At 50.0% G+C, this 22,973-nt stretch overlaps 1 protein-coding gene across 2 annotated transcripts in view; it reads right to left on the bottom strand.

The window, feature by feature from the left end:
• MIDEAS (mitotic deacetylase associated SANT domain protein) overlaps positions 1 to 14,832 on the bottom strand; it is a 59,257-nt gene extending 44,425 nt beyond the window's left edge. Inside the window, exon 1 of one of the 2 annotated variants that reach the window (XM_081830259.1) lies at positions 14,683 to 14,832. The gene's annotated coding sequence lies outside the window, so the exon portion shown is untranslated. The remainder of the gene's footprint in view (positions 1 to 14,682) is intronic. The other variant, XM_081830258.1, reaches the window with a different exon arrangement.
• Positions 14,833 to 22,973: the final 8,141 nt, after the last annotated feature.

Raw genomic sequence — 22,973 nt, 5'->3', positions numbered from 1 at the left:
CCTGGGATCATGACCTGAGCTGAAGGCAGACGCTTCACCGACTGAGCCACCCAGGCGTCCCTAAAGTATATATATATTTTAAAGCAATTTCAAACACGCAAAATACTCTATTCATAGACACATCACCTAAATCCAGTATTTACCTTGTGCCAATTTATACTATGGCCAGTGTAATCAGTTTTGTTTTTTTTTTAAGATTTTATTTATTTATTTGAGAGAGAGAGACTGAGAGAGAGAGAGCATGAGAGGGGGGAGGGTCGGGAGGGTCAGAGGGAGAAGCAGACTCCCCGCTGAGCAGGGAGCCCGATGCGGGACTCGATCCCGGGACTCCAGGATCATGACCTAAGCTGAAGGCAGTCGCTCAACCAACTGAGCCACCCAGGCGCCCAAGTGTAATCAGTTTTGATGCACTCAAGTGTATCTGCAATTTTGCCTGCTAAAATAAAAACCACTCTTTCACCAAAATTCATCAACATTTTCCTATGAATTAGTATCACCTTCATATTAATTTAACAATGGCACAATATTCCACTGGATCTAGGTTATCACGAGCTCATGAGTTACATAACCATGTGGAACATTTAGGCTGTTTACAGTTTGTTGCTATTTTAAACAATGTTGCTATAAATATCTTTATGCATATAGCTTTTTTCCTCTTTAGAATTATTTCCTTAGAATAAAGTCCCAAGAGGGGCACCTGGCTGGCTCAGTTGGTTAAGCAGCTCAGGTCATGATCCCGGAGTCCCAGTCAGGAGGAGTCTGCTTCTCCCTCTCCCTCTGCTCTTCCCCCAACTCGTGTGTGTGCTCTCTCTCACTCTCAAATAAGTAAATAAATAAATAATCTTAAAAAAAAAAAAGAAGAAATTCCCAAGAGTAATACTTATAGATAAAAGGAAATTAACATTTTTTTAAAAGCTTCGAGTTCTACATTTTTTAAGTAAGCTCCATGCCCAGCACGGAGCCCAACATGGGGCCTGGGCTCATAACCCGAGATCAAGACCTGAGATGAGATCAAGAGTCGGGCACTTAACCAACTGAGCCACCCAGGTGCCCCTCAAATTCTACATTTTAAAAATATATTGTTCAGGAGTGCCAGGGTCGTGAGATTGAGCCCCATATCAGCTCCTCACTGAGCTTGGAGCCCACTTGGGATTCTCTCTCTCTCCCTCTCCCTGTGCCCCTCCCCCATCCCCCACTTACATAGGCATGCTCTTTCTCTCTCTCTCAAAAAAAAGAAAAAAAATTATATCTATATCTATATCTATATCTGTGTCAGTTATCTGGATTGCCTATTTTCCAAGATAGTTTTCCTGACAATACTTCCCAATCCTACCAATCAAAGTCTACTTGTTTTTTTTTTTTTTCCAAGGTCTACTCTTAAAATCCACTTTCCACAAGTCCCCATTGGGTCAGGCATCTGGAGCACACATCTTATGATTGCATGGATGGAGGTAACTCAACTGATTTGTTGTGGAGGGATGAAGAAGGAGGACAGAGAGATGTGGGTAGGGAGGCAGAGGGCTGGGATGGATAGGAGGGAGCAGTAGGCCCCATGGAGGCAGAAACAAAGGCAAATCCCACAGGCTGTCCCTTCCAAAAAAAGCCAGTACCTCCCTAGACATCAAACCTACCCTACCACCCAAGCTTCCCCTAAGCTGATTCAAGGAGCCAAGAACAAAAACGCACTTGAATGGGTTCCTAAAGACCTTAGAAATACTACGTGTTTCTAAGTTCTGGAAACATACTCTGCAAACAATACAAGCCATGCACTCACCACTAGTGAAGGAGGCCCATGCATGTGCGGGCTCAGCCCTAAGTGTGGTTCAACTTTAAGAAAAAAAGTCCACCCCATCAGCCATGGCAGGAAGATGCTTCTCGTCAGTACTCTCTAAGTGGCATGCAGACCCCAGACAACTGTTCAATCCCAGGAATGCCCTTGAGAGCAATCAGGTTTCACTGTGATGCACGATCAGGAAACCGCCTGCCAGACTCTTTTCATAGGCTTGTGGGATTTCTGAGCAGAAAAGAACCACATGTAGTCCAAGCCTCTCAGAGACACACTGAGACCCCAAGTCCCTGCTCTGGGGCTCCCGCTGTACCCTGCAATCATTGTCAGGAGGATCTGGTTCTCTTTCTCACTCAACATGAAGAGCCACAGCCTGTCCTGTCCTGTCACCAGATTAAATAAGGCTTTCATTTTAAAGAGCCTCAGTCTTTTCTCTCATGGTCTGCTGACTCGTTTTCCCTATTTCCTTCCCTGTGCAAGGCCAGCAGACAGCGCCAGGCATGAAAACTAAGGGATTCTCTAAGGGAAGCTGGTATTTATCCTTTTTTAAGGATCAGGAGGAGGGTGCCACCTTTAACCCAGCTCCTCATCACAGAAGTCTCCTCAGAGTCCTCCTCAGTGTGAGGGAGATCCAGGTGCTAGGCTTTGGAGCCCTAAGTTCCCTTCACACCCTCACCGGGGCCTACTTGGCAGGCTCAGACAAACAGCAAAGCCACCAAGGCCGTGACTCCACCAACAGGTGCAAAGGGAGGGCCGCCATGGAGACCAACAGTTCACCCACCACACATGTCCACTTGGTCCACGCCAGGTCCTGGGCCTGCCCACTGCTCCCTCCCATCCCCGCAGGCTGCCCTTCCGGTCCCACCACGGGACACCTACAGTGGCCAGGCACAGTTCTGCACCAGTGAGGAGCCAGGCCCCGGCCGTGGGTAAGTTCCATGGCAGAGACGCTAGGGTGGAGGCTCGGGAAGGCAGCAGGGAAGCAGGTGACTTCCGGTGGCTCCTGTGGGCGTCTGCCAGGAGGAAAAGGGCAGGGAGGGCATCCCTGGGAGAGGGAGCAACAATACACCAGGCACAGAGGAGCAGAAGCGCACTGAGCAGCAGAGAGAACACAGGCCACGCTGGGGAAGGGGACGGTGGCAGGGGAAGAGGCAGGAAGGTGCACTGGGCCTCCAAAGAGGGCCTTGCGCGCCATTCTGAGAACTGTGAGCTTTCTCCTGCAGGACGTGGGCAGCTTGCGAAGGTCTGTAAGAGGGGGGATGTGAGCAAAGCTTTGTTTTAGTAAAATAACCAGGTCCTTCAAGATTTCTTCTCCATTTCAGTGCTGCTTTGAACACGATTTCATGTCACGGGGGCAAAAACGCACAAGTTAGTATAAACTGTGCCAGGGTCCCGGCCAGGAACACGCCTGCTTGTCCTTCTGGAGGGCCATCCTGACCCCACAGGGGCAACCAAGCCTCGCCTCAGGACTGCCTCCAGTCCAGGCTGTAAGAAGCTAGCCCGTAGGTGCCTGGGTGGCTCAGTCGTTAAGCGTCTGCCTTCGGCTCAGGTCATGATCCCAGGGTCCCGGGATCGAGGCCCACGTCGGGCTCCCTGCTCGGCGGGAAGCCAGCTTCTCCCTCTCCCACTCCCTCTGCTTGTGTTCTGCTCTTGCTATCTCTCTGTCAAATAAATAAACAAAATCTTTAAAAAAAAAAAAAGAAGCAGCAGCTAGCCCGTGACAGACCTGGCTTCCCACAGGCAGCAGCTCCCACTTGCAGGGACCAGGGGGAAGGACTCTTGCATCGCTGGCAGTCTCCCCAGCCTGAGTCCAGGAAGTTCAAAACTACATTTTCCTTTTTCTTTTTAAAGGAAATTAAATCCTTTGTCTAAGGCTATTGGGACTGAATGATCAAGATTTCAGTCCAGGTGCCCTTGCTTCCAAGAGCTACAACCAGAGGATCGGAGGGCTAGAAGGGAGCCAGCACTCACCCAACCCAATGCCCTCTTGTGTGGATGAGGAAACTGGGCAGGAATGTGACCGCAGATGCTGATAGCCCCAGGCAGACAAGTTCTCGCTCCTTGAGCTCTCCCTCTCAGGCAGGATACTGGGTAGAACATCTCAACGAGGTTGACATCTTCAGGACTGGAGAGGTGCCCAGTCCTGTTGCCTTGGACAGCTGGAGCACCAGGGACCTCAATCATGCCACAAACCAAGCCTGAAGCCAGACCGCCAACCTCCAGTCTGAAAAGCAAGGTAGGACCTCCCAAGCACCTCATGGCCCTGAGAGTCTTGCCCCACCCCAGAGGAGAAACAGAACTCAAGCCATTAGCTAGGGAGAGCCAAGCCTTGGACTCCATCTTCACAAGGCAGCGATAAAGTTTTCCAAGTGGAGTCAAATGTGCAGGGAGGATCCAGATGCTGGGATAACCTCTCTTTTCCACTGGAATCATTCAGACTCCTTGAGCAGAAATCTAATTGCTAATGAAACGCTTAGCTCTCCAGAGCATGTAAGAATCCTGCAGTTTAGCTGGAGGCTAAAAGATTCAGAAAAATGTCAAAAAAAGATTACGATCAAGATGTAGATATGTTCAATAGCCTACGGGGGATGCTCCATCTCCTCCTCCCATGTCCACTTTCAGGCATCGGGCAGTGTGAGCCCTGGTGGGAGGCAGAGCTCCACCTGCTGCTGGGGGGCCCGTAACCTCCAGGGCCTCATTCTTCAGTACCCCCAGCAGGGAGATCATGGGCGTGTGACCTGAGCTGGACAACCAGATGCTCGGCCTGGGTTCTGCCTCTGGAGTGAGTGGCACAGAAAAGCAGGGAGCGTTCAGAACTCATTCTGGAGGGGGCAGCAGCGTCCAGGGCCGGCCGGTGGCAGAGATGCAAGGCCAGCCGCATCACCCCCTTCACTTTGGTTCCAGCCACCCAACGCCCCCACGGTCCTGACCGATGTCCGAGCCCTTGTTCTTCAGGCTTTCAGGGATCCACCGTGTATTGTCCCAATGCATTCCTTTTCTCCCTAATTTAGCCAGAGTCCTAAGGCCCGGATTACCCCACTACGCCCTTTTACCTCCACAATGGTTCCTCTGGCCCCCCAAGATAACACCTACACTCAAGCTTCTATCTTTTCCTCTGTGAAGGCAGTCTAATTTAAATACCCACACATCTGAGAGGACTGCAGCCACCTAATCATCACAAATATGGACAAATGCCGTAAGTGCTGGATATAACAACCTCCCTATCCCTGGTTCTACTGGTTTGGGGCATTAGTATCAGAAATTAAAGGCACTGCCACTCCCTTGGACTCTTCCCTAGTTCTCCACCAACTCAGGGAAAGGCGGACGTGGAGCCAGGAAACCTGGCTTCTAGAACTTGCATGTGCCACTTCAACCCTGGGTGATCCCTGCACCACCTATTTCACAGGGAGGTGAAATCAAACAAGAAGCCCCCATGGCAAAGCCCCAGAAGCCCCCTAATTCCTAGGTCAATCATTCTTTTCGGTCCTCTCTTTCTTGACATCCCCAGTGATCAACAGTTGATCAATTTCAACTCAGTTTAATAAATCCTTAGACGGAGAACTTTCCATGTGCCACCTGCCATACTAGGTGCACAAAATCACAGTCCCTGTTTTCATAAAATGCAAAGCTCCCCCCTCCTTCAGCTCTATGACACCATGCTCTCCTGGGGTTCTTCCTTCCTCACCATTCTTTCCTTCCCAGTCTCTACTGCTGATTCCTTCACACTGCACCTCTTAAATGGTGATCCTCTCACCTTCTACTGTATGCTCTTCCTGGGTGTAGCCATCAGCTTCCCCACCTCCACTGCCATCTATGTTCTGGGATCCCCAAATGTCTGCTCCAGAAGGTCTGATAGACAGAGGGGCTAAAGGGAGGTAACTGGGTTTCTTTGGAACTTGTCTTGAAGCTGCAGCTGCACAGTGAGTCATCATTTTTTTAAAAGATTTATTTATTTATTTATCTGAGAGCGAGAGAGAGAGAGAGAGGAGGGGCAGAGGGAGAGGGAGAAGGAGAGAAGCAGGTTCCCCGCTGAGCGCGGAGCCGGACACGGGGCTCGATCTCATGACCCTGAGATCATGACCTGAGATGAAATCAAGAGTCAGAAGCTTAACCAACTGAGCCGCCTGGGCGCCCTGGTGAGTAATCATTTTTACTTAAATGATGGTTATTTGGGATGGCTTAGTTAGGGATCACAGAAGGGCAACATCCCCCATTCGTCATCTCTTGGGATCTCCCGCCTGGACCCGTATGTCCAACTATCCATTAGACCTCTCTCTCTCGGATGTCCCATGTCATGAGTTGGATGTACCTCCAACTCAACATGTCTGAAATTAGACTCATTGTCTCTGCCCTAAAATCTGTTCTTCCTCCTATATCTCAGGTAGAAACCTGAGCAAATATTCTGACTTCTCCCTTGCTCTATACATTTGGTTGGTCCTCAAGGCCTGTCAACCCAACTCCCTGAATGCTTCCTAATCCAGTTCCTCCCTCCCCCACTGCTCTGGCTCAGACTCCTCCATCTTGCCCCAGGGACTGCAATGACCTCCCCACTGGTCTCTTTGCTGCCCATCTTCCCCCATCTCTAGTCAACCCTCCACATCACAGCTGAATGGTCTTTCAAAAAGAAAATCAATCTCTCTCTCCCCCGTCCCCCAAGAGTCCTCTGTGGCTCCCACTGCTCTCACAGTAGGGTCCAAACCTCTTAGCCGACACAAAGGGCTGCTGCGAGACCCGACCCCTGCCAGCCCCTTCGGCACTCTCTCCCACCAGTGCTCCCTCATACCCCGCGGCTTGCAGTTCCCAGAGCGTCCCAGGCCATGTAACGCCTCCACTCCACTTGCCTGGGCTGCTCCCCATGTGGAGAATGCCCTGACTCTCTTGGCCACCTGGTGGACACCCACTCATTTCTTAGAACTCCACTCAAAATCAGGACCTCCAGGAAACCTCTCATTCATTCATTCCACAGCATTCACCAAGCAGAGGCACCATGCAAGGCACTGGGGCCACCCTGGACCTTTCTTCACACTCCTGTCTCCTCTGGCCTGGCAGAAGTGACCAGTCCCTCAGCAGACCCCTGAACACATTCACACTGACATCCATGCCACTAACTGTCCTTGGCTTTTGCTCATGTCTGTCTCCCTCACAGACCATGAGCACCTTGAAGGGGGAGGCTGAATCTTGATCTTTGTACTCCTAGGACCTAGCCCAGAGCACAGAGTAGGGATTCAATAAATGCATGCTGCATGAGCGAGTGAGAGAATCAAGAACGCGAGGGAAAGTACCCTGCAAACCATGCTGGGCGGGGTTACCACAGCTGCTCTGGCCGGTTTTCTTTTTCTCAGGCACTGGGCAAGTCAGATCCTAAATGCCAGCCAGGTGGCTCAGCACAGCCTTGCTGAGGAAATGGTAGAGGAAATTCTGAGCTTTTTACCACGTCTAGGGCAAGTGGGAGCTGGGTTGGGGAGTGGCTGCTGGTTCCTCAGTTGTCACGGAACACCTGCTCTTGGGAAGCCACAGAGAAAGGGGACACAGACTCAACTCACGTGAAGATCCGTGCAGGCTCCTTACAGTGGCCTGCGACAGGGAGACTGGGGAGGCGACAGAGTGGACAGAGAGCTAGTGCCTTAGGGCAGAGAAAAGTGTGTTCCTGGGCCTTCTCCTGGGACCCTCATGAGACGACTGGGATCTTAGGAACTGGGAGGATTTCTCCATTTCCTCAGTGTTGCCCAACCCACATCCTGCGCTTAGAAAATACTAAGTAATCTCATTGGCCAACTGAGCCTGGTTAGGAGTTTTTAGGGACTCAATAAGTTGATAGCAGTTAAGATCAATGAAGATTGTAATGAGATAATAAAATGGTAAGAAGTCTATTAAAAAAGCATCCCACTCTCTTCTTAAAGACCTCCCCCTCCACCCCCCTTGTTTGTTGCTGTTTGTTTCTTCTTTTTATTTTTTTATTTTTTATTTACTAAGATTTTATTTATTTATTTGAGACTGAGTGAGCAAGAGAGAGAGAGCATGAGGGGCGAGCAGAGGGAGAGGGAGAAGCAGATTCCCTGCTGAGCAGGGAGCCTGACTCAGGGCTCCATCCCGGGATCAAGTCCCAGGACTCCAGGATCATGACGTGAGCCGAAGGCGGACGCTTAACCGACTGAGCCGCCCAGGTGCCCCAAGTTTCTTCTTTTTAAATCTTTGTGTACTGCCTTAAGGAAACCGAAGAGATAGAATCCTTGACTTACAGACATGGTGGAACTAATGATTATGGTGACTAAGATGATCCATGCATGATGGCAAAAGGAAATGGATTGTGGGGTTTGTGCCCCAATCCTTCCATTCAACAGCTGTGTGACCTTAGAGAAGACACTTTTCATCTCTGAACCTTAGTTAAAAATGAGAGTTACTAGAGGTGCCCTTCCCAGCTTTAAATTCTTTTTTTTTTTTAAAGATTTTATTTATTTATTTGACAGAGAGAGACACAGCGAGAGAGGGAACACAAGCACGGGGAGCGGGAGAGGGAGAAGCAGGCTTCCCGCTGAGCAGGGAGCCCGATGCGGGGCTCGATCCCCAGACCCCGGGATCATGGCCTGAGCCGAAGGCAGACGCCCAACGACTGAGCCACCCAGGCGCCCCCCAGCTTTAAATTCTTAACCTCAGATTCTCTGAGATGCTGTTACCATGGGTACTGTAAAACGGGCTGGATGGAAAGAGTCCCTGAGGTCCTAGTCAACTCTAAAAGTTGATTGTTTAGGGGCGCCTGGCCGGCTCAGTCGGTGGAGCGTGCAACTCGATCTCGGGGTTGTGGGTTCAAGCCCCGTGTTGGGTGTAGCGATTACTTAAAAATAAAATCTTAAAATAAATAAATAAAAGTTGATTACTTAATGAAACCGCAGATTCTAGAGATTATTGGTTTATTAAATGTAGTTGATGCATAACTTCTCAGAAATAGTTTCTATGTAAATCCCAGTTTCACTCATGTATGTTGTTCAAGAATTTTCAATTCAAAGTCCATTAGACATATTAACTGCAACATTGTGTGTAGTCTAGAAAGACAGGAAGCAGCCCAAATGCTCTTCAGTAGGACACTAGTTACATAAATGATGGCATTTTCATACAGGGGAATACAATCTAGCCAGAGGAAAACATGAGGAAGCTCTACACACGTTGTTACAGGATAATCTCCAGGGTACATTAAGTGAAAAACAGAACACAGAACCCTGTGTATAGTACGCCAGAATTTGCTTATATATTCAGATTTTCTTCAATCTGCAGAGGCTACCTCTGGAAGCATGGCTGAAAAATGACAAATCATAGTTGCCTAAGACAAGGACACTGAAGGACTGAAGAAATGGGGAACATTAGAGAATGGGAAATTTATGTTTTGAAAATTTCATGTTATCAGATCTATCAATATTTTCTTATGGCTTCTGCTTTATATCTTTCTTAAGAAGGTCTTCCTTCCCTCAAGGTTGAAATAGATATTTTTCTAATTCTACTGCATTTGTGTATATGGGCATAATATACATAGTAATCTCCTGTCTAATGTTGAAATGACTTTTGAGACTTACTTTATACTATATAACTTATCTCTTCTGAATTTTGAACCCTATTTACATATTACCTTTTTAAATAGAAAATGGGGGGGGGAGAATCTACCAGATTTTATTTTTAAATAAAACAAAATTTGGGGGGCACCCAGCTGGCTCAGTTGGTAGAGTGTGTGACTCTTGATCTTGGGGTTGTGAGTTCGAGCCCCATGTTGGGTGTAAAGATTACTTAAAAATAAAATTAAAAAAAAAATGAAAGAAATAAAACAATTTTTTTAGGAATCTATTTTACAGGGTACATTTTATGGTCTGTGAATTATATCTCAATTCAAAAAGAATCTAGCTTCTATGACAAAGTTGAGATTAACAGCATGAGAACTGGCCCAGTCAAGGCCAATGTTAGGGTTTTAGCCAGGATCTCCCAGAGACTCAGTTTTATAGTTTAGCCTAGCTTTGTAGGTTCAATGCCTCTTTGGCCAAAACAAACCTGCAATGAGCCAGGAAGCACCTCTTTGTCTTCCTCCAAAGTCTTGCCTGAGAGTTGGCCCTACCTCCTATCAGACTGGTTCCCTTGGAAGGACAGGCCAAACAGATGACGAAGGCTCTCCCCAGAGAGCTGGTGCTCAGGCACAGGACATTGTGGGGCAGGTCAACTGAGCTCAAATCAGGACAAGGAGGAGCCAGTGTGGAAGCTGGACAGAAACCATCTGACACCCACGGGAAGAGGTTCTGGAAATGGAACAGAACGATGATGTGCAAAACCAGGAGGCGCCAGAGAGGCTAATGGGCAGGAGGAGACAAAGCTGGGTAAATGTTCAGAATACAGGATAGGAACCATGGTCCTTGGTGCTTGGTGTGGCCGCGTGTGTCTATACACAAGCTGACAGTATTGGACAGCTATTGCCATTTTATCATCATCGTCATCATCACCACCAAATAGTTACTGGGACTTGCGACGAGTTAGGGCACCAGGCCTGGAGATACAAATGCACTTAAAACAGGGACTTCCAGTTTAGTTGAAAAATACTAACAGTGGTCCACCCAAAGGCATATTTAAGAAGCTGGATGAAGGTGGGGCACCTAGGTGGCTGAGTCGGTTGAGTGTCCAACACTTGATTTCCACTCAGGTCATGACCTCAGGGTCCTGAGACGAGAGCCCTGTGTCAGGCTCCATGGTCAGCATGGAGTCTGCTTGTCTCTCTCCCTGTGCTCCTCCCCTACCTCATGCTCGTACTCTCTCTCTCTCTCTAAAATAAATAAATAAAATCTTTTTTTTAAAAAAAGAAGAAGCTGAATGAAGTGTGTGACTGAAGCCCAAAGGCAATGTTAAAAATCCTTTAGTCCAGGTTTTTAGGTTTTCTTCAGTACAGGGCCCAGATGAATGTTAGCAAAGGATGGGACAGGGGAAGTTCCTAAAGAGGGGAACATGAACAGGGCTGGAGGGAAAGCAAGACCGAGCCAAGCAGAACAGAAGAAAAAGGCATTCCAGTCTTCCGGGGAAGCATGAGAGGTAGGAATGCTTGCCACCGGCAGTTTGGACAAACACACAGAGTGGGTCACTGGGTCAGAGCAGAGGGTTAGGGCAGGAGAGCAGCGGTGGCCAGACCCCTGTGTGGAAGGCCCTGACTGCTAGCCTAGAGGTTTGATCCTTACCATGCAGACAGCGGGGAGCCATTGAAGGTTGCTGAGCAAGAGGGTGACCCTTGCAACCAGGCATTTTAAGTGACATTACAGAGAGCCCTTTATCCCGGGCTTATGCAAAGCCTTGTGTATATTTCAAGTAGCACTTGATACAGAAAGTCGCAAAGCAAAGCCCTGTGTCATGTAGATGAGGAAAAAAAATGGTTTAAGGGTCTCACAAAGACATGCTTCAGTGAGTACAAGAAATGAAGGGGAGAACATTTTAAAGAAGGAAACAAAAGTGCAGCACAGAACTGCCAGGCATCTGGAAAACTGCAGCACCTTCTTCAGAGTCTGGCATGCCCTCTGTTAGCTGGGGCTGTTCTGCCTCCTTGTTTGGAGGTTAGTTGTGGTGTCAAAACACTGGATTGTGGTGTAGGGAGTGAGGCAGCTGGGAGGAGGCAGATGAGCAGAAATATAACTATCAGGCCTGGGGAGCATAAAAGGCCTTCTTTTGGAGACCACAGTCTTGCAGGGGACTTCATCCGCCTCTCTCAGTGGCACACAGGGGCTTTTGACAGAGTTGCTGAGCTTGCGAGTTACCTCCAATGGTTTCTCCCCTTAAAACAAAATGATTTGTAAACTGTCAGGTTCTGACTCAGTGCGTTTTCAAGATTGTTCCTAGTTGTGCATGGCGAGGCAGCAGGGCTGCTCAGAGGCCATGAACTGGGCAGCAACTCCGGGCCGTAAGTCAGCATTTCCGTAAGGTGCGAGAGGAAGTCAGGATTGTTTCCGGCCTTGCCCTGGGCTGCGGGGCAAGCTCTCTGAACGCCGAGGCAAATCGGGGCAAGCCAAGAGAAGGGCCTGAGTTAGGCACAAAAATTAGCCAGGCTGACCTGAAGATGTGGGCAGGCAACGGCTCCTGGTGGGGCCGCAACTCCGGGGAATCTCCTTCCTTCTTTCTCTGGCCTTTACAAGGAAGGGGTCCCTCTCCTCAGCTCTCCTGCCTACACTGCTGGAGGGCCTTTCCGCACCTCTAGGCTCCGCAGGTTCTAAATTAACGCAAAGTACCGTGACTCAAAGCTGTCTTTTCTTTGAGGTCATAAGGGAATGCTCCCCTCCTCTGCCCCTCAAGGCTAGTGCTGGGCACCAGTAGGTTCTTAACAAAAGCAACCAGGTCAGAGGATGCAGCTGACCAGAACCTTGACAGTCAAGTTCAGGAAAAACCCAAACGTACCAGGAACAGGAGTCGTGCAGCTCAGGACCCCCTACCAGAGTGGTGTTTTTGCTCTAAGCCCTGTGGCAACTGGGCTTGTATATCCCAGACTTCCTAGAAATGTGCTGATTTCACATGTGTTTCCTCGAGTCTCTGGAAGCACATAGGAGACTGCCAGGGACTATGCCCTAATGTTTTGCTTTGGCAAACTGTCACTGTGCCCATGACACACAGTTGGCACGAGGCTGCAAAACAGCATTTTTCCTCCAGGTGAAACTCAGTTACTGGGTTGGGGAGAAGGCCAGGCATGGGGAAGCTCCAGGGTGCCAGGGCTATCCGTTCCTGCCACTCTGAGCAGGGAGGCTGCCTGAGCACCGTGGGAGGGTGCCCCGGAGTCACACAGCACCCCTGTGGTGCGGGACTGAGCGCGGTCCCACGAGAATCTTCCACCTAGGCCGCTCTGTCTCTAAGAGAGAGCGGGTTGAGACATGGGGTGGGAGCAGAATAGCCCTGCCTGTATCCTATACATGCTTTTTGACTGTGTTTTAAATCCCTCCACTACCGTTAGCCACATCGGAGTCCCTGCAGGAAAATCTGTTTGCCTTCTTTCCACACTTGCAGGCTTGGCTCCCTCCCTGCAGCACAGAAGCTCAGCAGGTATGAGGACCCTCACCCATCTCTGTGCTGCAGGCCTGGCTCAGGAAATGGGCCTGGGGCTCTTCTGGACAAAATGTACTTGAGTCACTCCTTTGGGGGGGTGTCACTCCCTACCCCCACCCCCATCCTGCCCAGCCCAGACACCATCACCGACAACCCAGTCTCCAAGCCCCAGCACTTTTCCCTTTGCCCAGAACACAATAAAGGAATTAGGACCCACCTACTAAGTTTCTGCAGCTGACACTTCAAGGCTCAAAGTCTAGCTTGCCAGCTCAGTCACACAAGTCTGACGTGTCCTCTTCACAACCAGGCCCCACTCAGCCACCGTCCAACTTTGCTAATTCAAACTGCTTTCCCGTTTAGGGAGGTTGATAGCCATCTCCCATCTCCTTTTCCTGCTGACGTCATCCCACATTTTCTACCGACACAAATAAGGGTACAATCCCTGGGATAGTTTTTAGGCTGCCTAAGATGGGAGTGGACGGACTCTGCTGCCCTCCTGGGTCTACTTCACTTCTCTGGTGTTTGGCAAGTGGTCGAGATTAAGGGAGAGGCCCGGAAATAAATCACCTACCTAAGGTGCAAGGCCAGAAAGAACTTGGTGACTTGCAGCTCAAGCCCAGATCTGTCCCGGGCATTTGCAATGCAAATCTGCGTTCTGTTCGCAGCCACCACGGTCTTGCACAATAGCCTGCGTATAAACATCCATGCCAACAATGCCGGACTGTGCAATCACGCTGTAATTACAGGCCGGCAGGAAGCTGCTGCTAGGAACTGCACCATTCACCCTCTAGACGTCCCACGTCGGGAGTCTCCACGGCACCGACGAACATTCCGGCACACCCCGACGCGTCCCGCCGCTGCGGCTGCTACGCTTGCAGCCTCCCAGCCAGGGAGCCCCGACGCCCCCCGCCTGGCCTGCCAGCCCCGCGTTACTCTGCAGGGATATCATAAACTTCTCAGCTGGTCTTTAAAAAGCCCTGCGCCACGAGGCTACCGAGGGCGGCGGGAACCACCAGCAAGGTTCGCAAGCACAATCCTGCAGCCCTAGCAGTTTTAGAAAACAGAGGAGAGCGAGATGTCACAGAGTGCACTGGAAGCGGGCTTCGGAGTTTTACATAGAAAACAGTCACATATGTACGTGGGTGTGCTGACAGTTTTTATGGCTAAATTGCAAAGTGTTAGGCCTTAGGGATCACTGTCAGGTTCGGGGCGTTGGTGTGTGTGTTGCGGGGAGGGGGGGGGGGAGTCGGGAGGGATTTGTGAAAGGGGGCTTGGGAGGCAATTCTGGTTTTGCTTTTGGGAAGTGCGTAGGGTTGTTTTCCCAAATGGCCGAGTTGCTCTGCTCTTCGTCACTGCAGGGCCAAACGAAGAAAAGTGGGGGGAAAGTTCCTTTAACTTCCTTCCTGCAACCTCACCGAGGGCTGCGAAGAGGAAGAGCACGTTTTCCTGGGAAGCACCGGGCAAGGCTGGGGGGAGGGGGGCGGCTGCGCCCAGCCTGTGGGGATGCGGGACGGCGGGCGGAGGACCAGCCCCGCACGCAGGCCGCGGGCAGCCCCTCCCTGCACCCCTCCTCTCTCGAACAGCGCCTGGAGAGGCCCGGCTGCAGCCGCGACTGTTTTAAGCCCCGCGGCAAACCGGCGACAGCAGGGGAGCAGCCTGGGGCCCCCGATCCCGGCCGCCGAGCGCGCCGCACCCCCCCGCCCCCGTGCAGCGCTGCCCGCACCCCCGCGCCCAGCGCGGCCGGCCCAACCCGGCCCCCCACAACCCCGCCCGCGGGGCTAAGCCCCGGCCCCCCGCGTTTTCGAGCCCCACGCCGGCGCCCCGGCGGCAGAGGGGGCGCCCAGCCCGCGGCTCACCTACGCGCTGGATCCTGGGGCCGCTCGCAGGGGCGCGGGGCGCAGGGCGCAGGCGAGCGCGGCCCGCAGACTCAAAACTTTGTTGCTCTCGGGACGGCGCAGTCGTCACTTCCTCGCGGAGCGGGCGGCGCGGCCCAGCGTGTGACCCAGCAGCTCGCGCGGTGGCGCGCCGGGCCCTGCAGCCGCCAGCCCGCCCGCGCCCCCGGCTCTGCGCGCCCCGGTTGCCCCGGCGCCGACTGCCCGGCTTGGCGCGCCCCCGTCTGTGGAGGGCCGCGGGCGGTCGTCCGGCGAGCCTGCACCCCTCCGGGTGGTTTCCGCGCGAAAAGAAATGCGACCGAACCTGGATTCTCAAGGCTGGGTCTGGAAGGTGGTGTTGGGGTTCAGGGACCCCGGCGAGCTGGGGGTTCCAGGGGAAACACACCCACCCCACAAGCAAAAGGGTGGGAGAGGAGGAAGAGAAAGTTTTTCAGTTTCGCGCTGAGGCTAGAAGGTCAAGTCAGAAAGCGAAGTGCTCTGTGTTTTGCCAAATAATGCCTAAGCTGGGCCTTAAAACCCGGCTTTCCTCTCCACTTTCCCTCCAAAGGTCTGCACGCTTGTCCTTCGTCATTTCCACCGGTTGTAAGTGCACAGGACGGTTACCATTTATCACACTTCAGGGGGGCTATTTCAGCGTCCAAGCTGGGGCTGCAAAATGTTCTCATCCTCCCCCGCGACTTCCACCTCTTCCTTTACGCTCAACTCTCAGAAGATCTCTTTGGGCCCTGATGCATTCCGTGTTTCATCGCGGGCCAAAAGTGACTTAGAGGGTAGGGAGGGTGGAGTCCTGAGAAGACGAACTTCAGGCATTAATAATTGTGAAATTTACCGTTGCCCAAAATAAATTCGCTCACTGTATTCAAAACTGCAACCAAAAAAACCCCACCTTTTTGGTTTCTGATAAATAGCAACAAAGTAGTTAAACAGCAGTCTTTAGGGAAGAATTCTCTCCGGTAAAGCTGGAGAGAAAATGGGGTTAGCCTTTGCTGCGGTTTAAAAAAAAAAAAAAAAAAAGCAGCAGACATTCGAAACTGCAGTGGAGGGCTTTCATAACAGAAACATTAGCTTCATTGTAGCTTGTTGTGGAAAACAGGGAGCTTTTTAAAGGTGGTTGAAAAGCATCTGTTAGGGCTCAACAATTTTCCCTTTTTCCCCAAATAACTGCTTTTACTAGCACATTGGCAGGATCACAGAACCTCCCGTTCTAATGCTTCATCTTTTTCCATAGAGTGAAGGCTTTGTCCAGAAAGATGGATGTGAAACTGATGGAAAGTGACATCTGGGCAATGATCCCCAGGTCTGCCTTAATACCTAATGGGAAGCCACAAATGCAGACTCACCCAAAGATGGGGAGTATGCAAATGAAGCTCTCCTAGCAACATGAAATCCCCCACACTGCAGCCCTTATGTACTAGTTCTGACTTCTACCCAGACATTATTAACGGCACATTATAAATACAAAATGTACCACGTACGAAAAATAATGTTGCTTTGAGAAGTATACATGCATTATTGACTCTTAATAATTACAATTTTCTGAAATTTTTATTGCATCACACTCTTGTGGGGATGGGGGTGGACAGATTGCCCACTTCAGTTTTGGGATAGACAGAAGTCCTTCCTTCGTGCATTCTGCCTACAGCAAGCAATAATATAATCAAGGGGAGTAAAGACAATATGTCACCCAGACTTCTAAAAACAATCATGTGATATTCTGTATTTGCTAGGACAAGAGCAGAGTATTTCTTTTTTTTTTTTAGAGCAGAATATTTCTTTGTTCCGTATTGTGATGCCGAATTCTCAGTCACAATTTCATGAATATTCAGGATTTCTGCATGCCCAGGAATAATTAGCAGATGGCGTAAATGTGTGGAGGCCTGACACGTATATATGCACACACATACATTGCTTTTTCTCTGTACAGAGTAGCATTTGCTGGAGCACCACAATATGGAAGCTGGGGTAGGCGGTCTCAAAGGTCTCAGAGTCAATCCCCCACTGATGACCCCCTGCCTCCTGGTATCCACACCCTTGTGTAATCCTGTCTTCTTGGGTGTGGGCTGGACTAACTGACTCCATTCCAACAAATAGGATATGGCAGAAATCATGTGATATCTCTACTGAGATTAGGTTATAAAAAACTGTGGCTTCCATCTTGGGCACTCTCTTTCTCTCTCTTGCTCTCTCTTGGGTCACTTACTGCGGGGAAGCCAGTGGCCAGGTCCTAAGGCAGCCCTGTGGAGAGGGAGCAGGGTCTGCCAACAACCATTGTGAGTTAGCTTGGGATACCTCCCCCGCCCCCTATGCTAATCGAGCCTTCAGATGAGACCTACACCCCAACCAACAGTTGCCTCAAGAGAGCCCTTGAGGCAAAAGCACCCGACCAAGCTGCCTGGATTCCTGACCCACAGAGACTGTAAAGTAATAAATGTTTGTTGTTTTAAGCTGCGATGTTTTATAGTCATTTGTTGCAGAGCCGTGAGTAACTAATGCACAGGCCAAAAGAGAAGTCAATGTGGGCCCAATGACAACCCCACACAGATTCCTGGTCCCTTCCCTGGAAAAAGCAGAACATGGAGGAAGAGGCAGGGGCCTGGACCGGACCTAAGGGGAACACACGAGTCCCAAGTACAGAAGGCCTAGCCCTCACCCCTTTTGCAGAGCCGGGGTCATCCTTGAATTTAAACCAGCTCAGAGGGTGTGGGCTGCTGCTCAGGCCCAGGCGGCCCCGGGGGGCTGGCTGTCACCCACCTGATAGTACATGCAGATGTGTTTGTTTCACAAGAACTGACATCTGTCCGGGTGTCCTCTCCCTCTTCCTCAGAGCAGTTACCCTGCTCCTGAGGCCTTGGCACACCCCCGGGGGCTGGTGGGGTCAGGCCTTGGTCCTGGAAGGAGAGCTGGAAAGAAGGGCTTTCAAGCCTGGCAGCTGGAAGAGGTGGTGAATTCAGAGCAGGTCTAAAACTAGAAAGAAAGGCTCGTGGGCCTGCAGCTGAAGAGCAGGTGGTGGACAATCTCTGATAAGAATCGCCTCCACACTGCTTCCAGGGCCCCAAAGAACATTCTCTCCACGTGATGGTATCTTGCTCTCAACATCATTTCCTCTCCGACAAGAGCAAATTATTCACTTGGAAAATACAAAAGGAAGTTTGAGGAAGTGGGAGAGATGTTCTACTCCTTCATCCCTAACTAGGGCAGGCATCTACTTGTGGTTGCCCCCGCGTCCCCCCTCCCCTCGGCCAACCCGTACAAGCTGGCAATCGTAGAAATCATTTTCTCTCTGGAGACACCAGGCTCTGATTTTTCTCATGTGCCATGGCCACAGCGGCTGGGTTGCCATGCCGTCATCCGGTTGCTATGACTTGTGAGGTTGTGGATGTGCCAGAACGTGAATCTATTAATTTAACAGGAACTAGGCTCAGCGCATATATTCCTTGTTAGGTCATTTGCTTTGCTACCTAAACCACATCCAGTGTGTTCAGCAATGGGAACATTTCCTAGAGTCTGGCTTTGCAAAAATGCCAAGTGCCCTGGATCTTGCATCCGCACAGTCTGGCAGCCTTCAGTTACCGTGGAGGAGGACATAAAGGCATTCTGGCATGGGGATGCAAACAGGTCAGCTTAGAAAAAAAAAAAAAATCCGGGCGCCTGGGTGGCTCAGCTGGTTGGGCGACTGCCTTCGGCTCAGGTCATGATCCTGGAGTCCCGGGATTGGGTCCCACATCGGGCTCCCGGCTCAGCAGGGAGTCTGCTTCTCCCTCTGACCCTCCTCCCTCTCATGTGCTCTCTCTCTCTCCTCTCATCCTCTCTCTCAGATGAATAAATAAAATCTTTAAAAAAAAAAAAGAAAAAAAAATCTAAGGAGGGGAAATAAAGTCTCTGGTCTTCCTGCTTTGCACATTACGGTCCATTCTGCAGGAGGCGTATGAACTAACTTGCGCAGGAATCCCGCCCCGAGCCCAGGTCTCTCACTGACAGGCTCCAAGCTCTCTACCCCAGAACGAGGTGATGTGTGCTATGAAAAGAGAAAACACTGGCCTTTTTTTTTCATTCCACCCCTTTGATTAACACTTACTAATGTCTGCTGGTAGCTGGGCTTGGCCATGCCAAGATGAAAAGGACAAAGTCTCTCCCTAGTGGGAGAGAAAGGCCTGTAAATTACAATGTGACCTGAGAAGCGCTACAGTGGAGCTTCGCATAGGGCACCGTGGATCCCAGAGAAGGAAGCAAGCCGGCTTGGGGATAGGAATGATGGGTCACCACCAGGGTTTTTCTTTTTCTTAAAAAAAGCGTACGTTAAAAATGATCAGATGCATTGCATTAAGCAGTAAGTATTGTTTGTGTAGCTTTTAGTTCGCTTGTTGATAACATATATGTATACATTTGTGTGAGTCACAGTGTAAAACGTATTTCCTACATGCAGGCCAAGAAGTGTGAAAGTTGTAGGTTTAGAGAGTAATAAATACCCCCAAACACTGGAGGCTTATGACAGGCTTGGCTCAAAGTGTTGTTGCATTGGGTAGTTGAAGAAACTAGCTGTGACTTAAGAGATTTTCCAAATCCTTCCAAATTCTCCTCCCTTAGTAAATCAAAGCCAAGCTTGAAGGAGCAGCTCCTTGACTCCTCTCTGAACAGAGCACCCGGCCCTGCCCCCCAGGACTGTTAGGCCAGTTCTAAGGCAGGGAAAGAGTAGCCAACCCTTTTCTGGCCAGCCAGATGGTGGGAAGGAGAAAGAGGAGAGAGGGGAGGGTCAGAAGCGCATCATGCTTTTTCCCCTCTCCAGGTCTTCAGTGAGAGCAGGAAAGGTGCATTACCTAATGAATGTTACAGCGACCAGGGCAGGGGCCTTCACCCAGCTTCCCACTGGGATTCTGAGAGGAATCTGCCCTGAGGGTGTTTTATTTTTTTTTTAAGATTTTATTTATTTATTTGAGAGAGAGAGTGAGAGAGAGCACAAGAGCAGGGTGAGGGGCAGAGGGACAAGCAGACTGCCCTCTGAGCAGGGAGCCTGCCAATGGGAGGCTCAATCCTAGGACCCTGAGATCATGACCTGAGCTGAAGTCGGACACTTAACCGACTGAGCCACCCAGGCGCCCCCGAAGGTGGTTTTATACCAAACTAGGGGCAGCCATGTCGAAGTGACCTGGTGATCAAGCCTGGCTAAGCAGAGAGGCTCTGAGGCTCAGCTTTCCTGAGTCCCCATGGCTCCCACATGGCATGGACATCACGTTGAGAGCAAGCAGCCTGCTATGTGACTGCACTGGTGGGGCAAGGCAACCTGGGGAGGGTCAGGGGTCTGCACCACAGAGAACAGGGGAGAAAGAGCACTAAGTTGCAAAGGGGAGAAGCCAGTGATGGGAGGTGGGAAGGGGTGTTGCTGAAGAATGGACCAGCAGTTCACCTACCAGAGCTGGTAGCAGCAGGGGCCTGGAGACAGGCAGAAACCCAGAGGACAAGGCAGCTTAGCATGGTCATTAGGAACAAGGGTTCTGGACTGTCCACACACTGCCTAGCTTCAAGTCCCACCTCTGCCACACACTACCTGTCTGACCTTGGACAAGTTACCTAGCCTTTCTATGCCTCAGTTTCCTTATCTGCAAAATGAGGATGATGATAACAATTTTACGGACTTGATAAGGTTATTGTAAGAATAAATTAGTTTGTAAAGCTCTGATACATATGTTAAGTGTCAGTTAAATAAGTAAATCATTCACCAACAAAAAGGATTCTATATGGATATCACATGTCTCCAAGACCCCCAAACTGGACTTTCTGTTACAGATCCACACACCCCCCCAACCATCAGCTCATGGGGAGAATCAAATCAGCTATAGATCGCACATTCACGACATAGTGCAAGTGAAAATGTTTGCCCCCTCTACACAGGCCAGTTGGGAAGATAGACATTGAGCGAGTCTTTATATTCACTCACCTCTGATTGTCCAAATGTAATTCAGGAAGGGACTTGGTAGACAGAATAATAGTCCTCCCCAATATGCCCATGTCCCAATCCCCAGAACCTGTGAATATATTAGGTTACATGACAAAGAGGAATTAAGGTTGAAATAGGATTAAGTTTTGATCTGAATGTAAGGAGGTTATCCTGGATTGTCAGGATGGGCCAATGTGATCACAGGGATCCTTAGAAGTAGAAGAAGAGGGAGGCAGAAGAGGAATCAGTCAGAGGAAGATGCGACTTTGGCAGGAGGGCCAGAGAGAGGCCATGTTGCTGGCTTTGAAGCTGGAGAAGATGGGTCATGAGCCAAGAAATGTGGGTGGCTTCTGGAAGTTGGAAAAGGCAAGGCAACAGATTGTCTCCTAGAGGCTCAAGAGAGGAATGCAGCCCTACGGACACCGTGGTTTCAGCCTGTAAGATAAAAGCCTGTGCTGTTCTAAGCTACCAATTTTGTGGTGATTTGTTACAATAGCCACAGAAAACGAATGCAATGGCATTTCCTAAATATGGTGTTTTCTGGGAAGTATTTGCTTCATGTATTAGTTGCATGTGCTACACTGTGTATTAGGAGCTCCAGTTTTCAGACCATGACTTGGAAAGGAAGGCTGGCTGGCTGGGCCAGGTCCCATGATGAGTAACAGCCACTAGAAACCCAGTACCTTGGACATTCAATCTGTAAGCAGTCCCCTGGCTTAGGCATGAACGCTAATCCACAAACCACTTCTTGGAGCTTCTTCTCAGACTTGCTAACTGTTGATGCTAGCAGGCCACAACGTGGAGGCGGAGTGTAGAAGTGGCAAACAAAAGTAAACCAGAGTTAATCATCAAAAGCTGTTGTGGAAATTCTGTGCATTTGATGACCACAGTTCCCCAGCAAGGCTATACCACCACCCAGAGTTTGTAAATGCATTTTTCTTTTTTTTTTTTTTTTAAAGATTTTATTTATTTATCTGAGAGAGAGAATGAGATAGAGAGAGAGGGCATGAGAGGGGGGAGGGTCAGAGGGAGAGGCAGACTCCCCGCTGAGCAGGGAGCCCGATGCGGGACTCGATCCCGGGACTCCAGGATCATGACCTGAGCCGAAGGCAGTCGCTTAACCAACTGAGCCACCCAGGCGCCCTGCATTTTTCTTTTCACAATAAAGAGAAAAACACAAACTCGAGAGTCAAGGCAACGTGCACAGCATTTCTGGGATCTGGGTTGACTAGCAATGCCAGAGTTCAATCACCCCGCACAGGTTGCTTTTTCCTGTTTGAGACAGGTGACTCTATATTGGTGTGCACAGCTCAAAGGTTGAGCTTACTGCACATTGGGGTGGAAGCCCTTACACAATCATATGCCAGTAATATATATTGGCTGGGACATGAGTCCCAGCATTAACATGGGTAGTGTCATTTGATGTCTCAGGCCAAGAAGTTGCTAGACATTCATGAGATTACTTTGGGTCTCATGACTTCTTACGGGAAGAAGGAAGTCCTCCTCTCCTGGATGGGGTAATATCTAGAGATTACAACAAGGAACTGGATACTGAGGCAGTATATAGCGTCTGTCCGTAAGGAGCTACAACTCTTTGGGGATATCTTCATGAACTAAAATTCTGCACAGTAGCTCCAAGGAACTGTGTAAAAGCTATAGTTTGTGGATTGCTTGAACAGTGCAAAAGACCCCATGGGCCCTCTAATTCATTGCCTTCTACTTCCTAATGCTTTTTTTTTTTTTTAAGATTTTATTTATTTATTTTGAGAGAGAGAATGAGAGAGAGCACATGAGAGGGGGGAGGGTCAGAGGGAGAAGCAGACTCCCCGTTGAGCAGGGAGCCCGATGCGGGACTCGATCCCGCGACTCCAGGATCATGACCTGAGCCGAAGGCAGTCGCTTAACCAACTGAGCCACCCAGGCGCCCTCTTTTTTTTTTTTTTTTTTAAAGATTTTATTTATTTATTTGAGAGAGAAACAAAGAGAGCACGAGCAGGCGGAGGGGCAGAAGGAGAGGGAGAGGGACAAGCAGACTCCCCGCTGAGTTGTGAGCCCAACTTTGGGCTCCACACGGGGCTCAATTCCAGGACCCCACGATTATGACCTGAGCCAAAGTCAGACGCTTACCTGCTGAGCCACCCAGGGGCCCTTACCTCCTAAATTCTAAATAGAGCTCTTTAATGAGATGGGAGGGCCACTTCGGATGGCCAGCTCCAAATTATTATTTATAATACATTTATATTTAGAGCAGCCCACCACCTCAGCTGAGTCATCTGAGGTCACCCTCTATCACGCTTTTAGAATCACTCTCTAAGGCTAACCC

This window comes from Leptonychotes weddellii, chromosome 9 (genome assembly GCF_054177405.1).
Source record: "Leptonychotes weddellii isolate Sample4059 chromosome 9, ASM5417740v2, whole genome shotgun sequence".
Lineage (NCBI taxonomy): Eukaryota > Metazoa > Chordata > Mammalia > Carnivora > Phocidae > Leptonychotes > Leptonychotes weddellii.
Note: the sequence above shows the minus strand (reverse complement) of the source record. Positions and strands in the feature narration are given on the sequence as shown.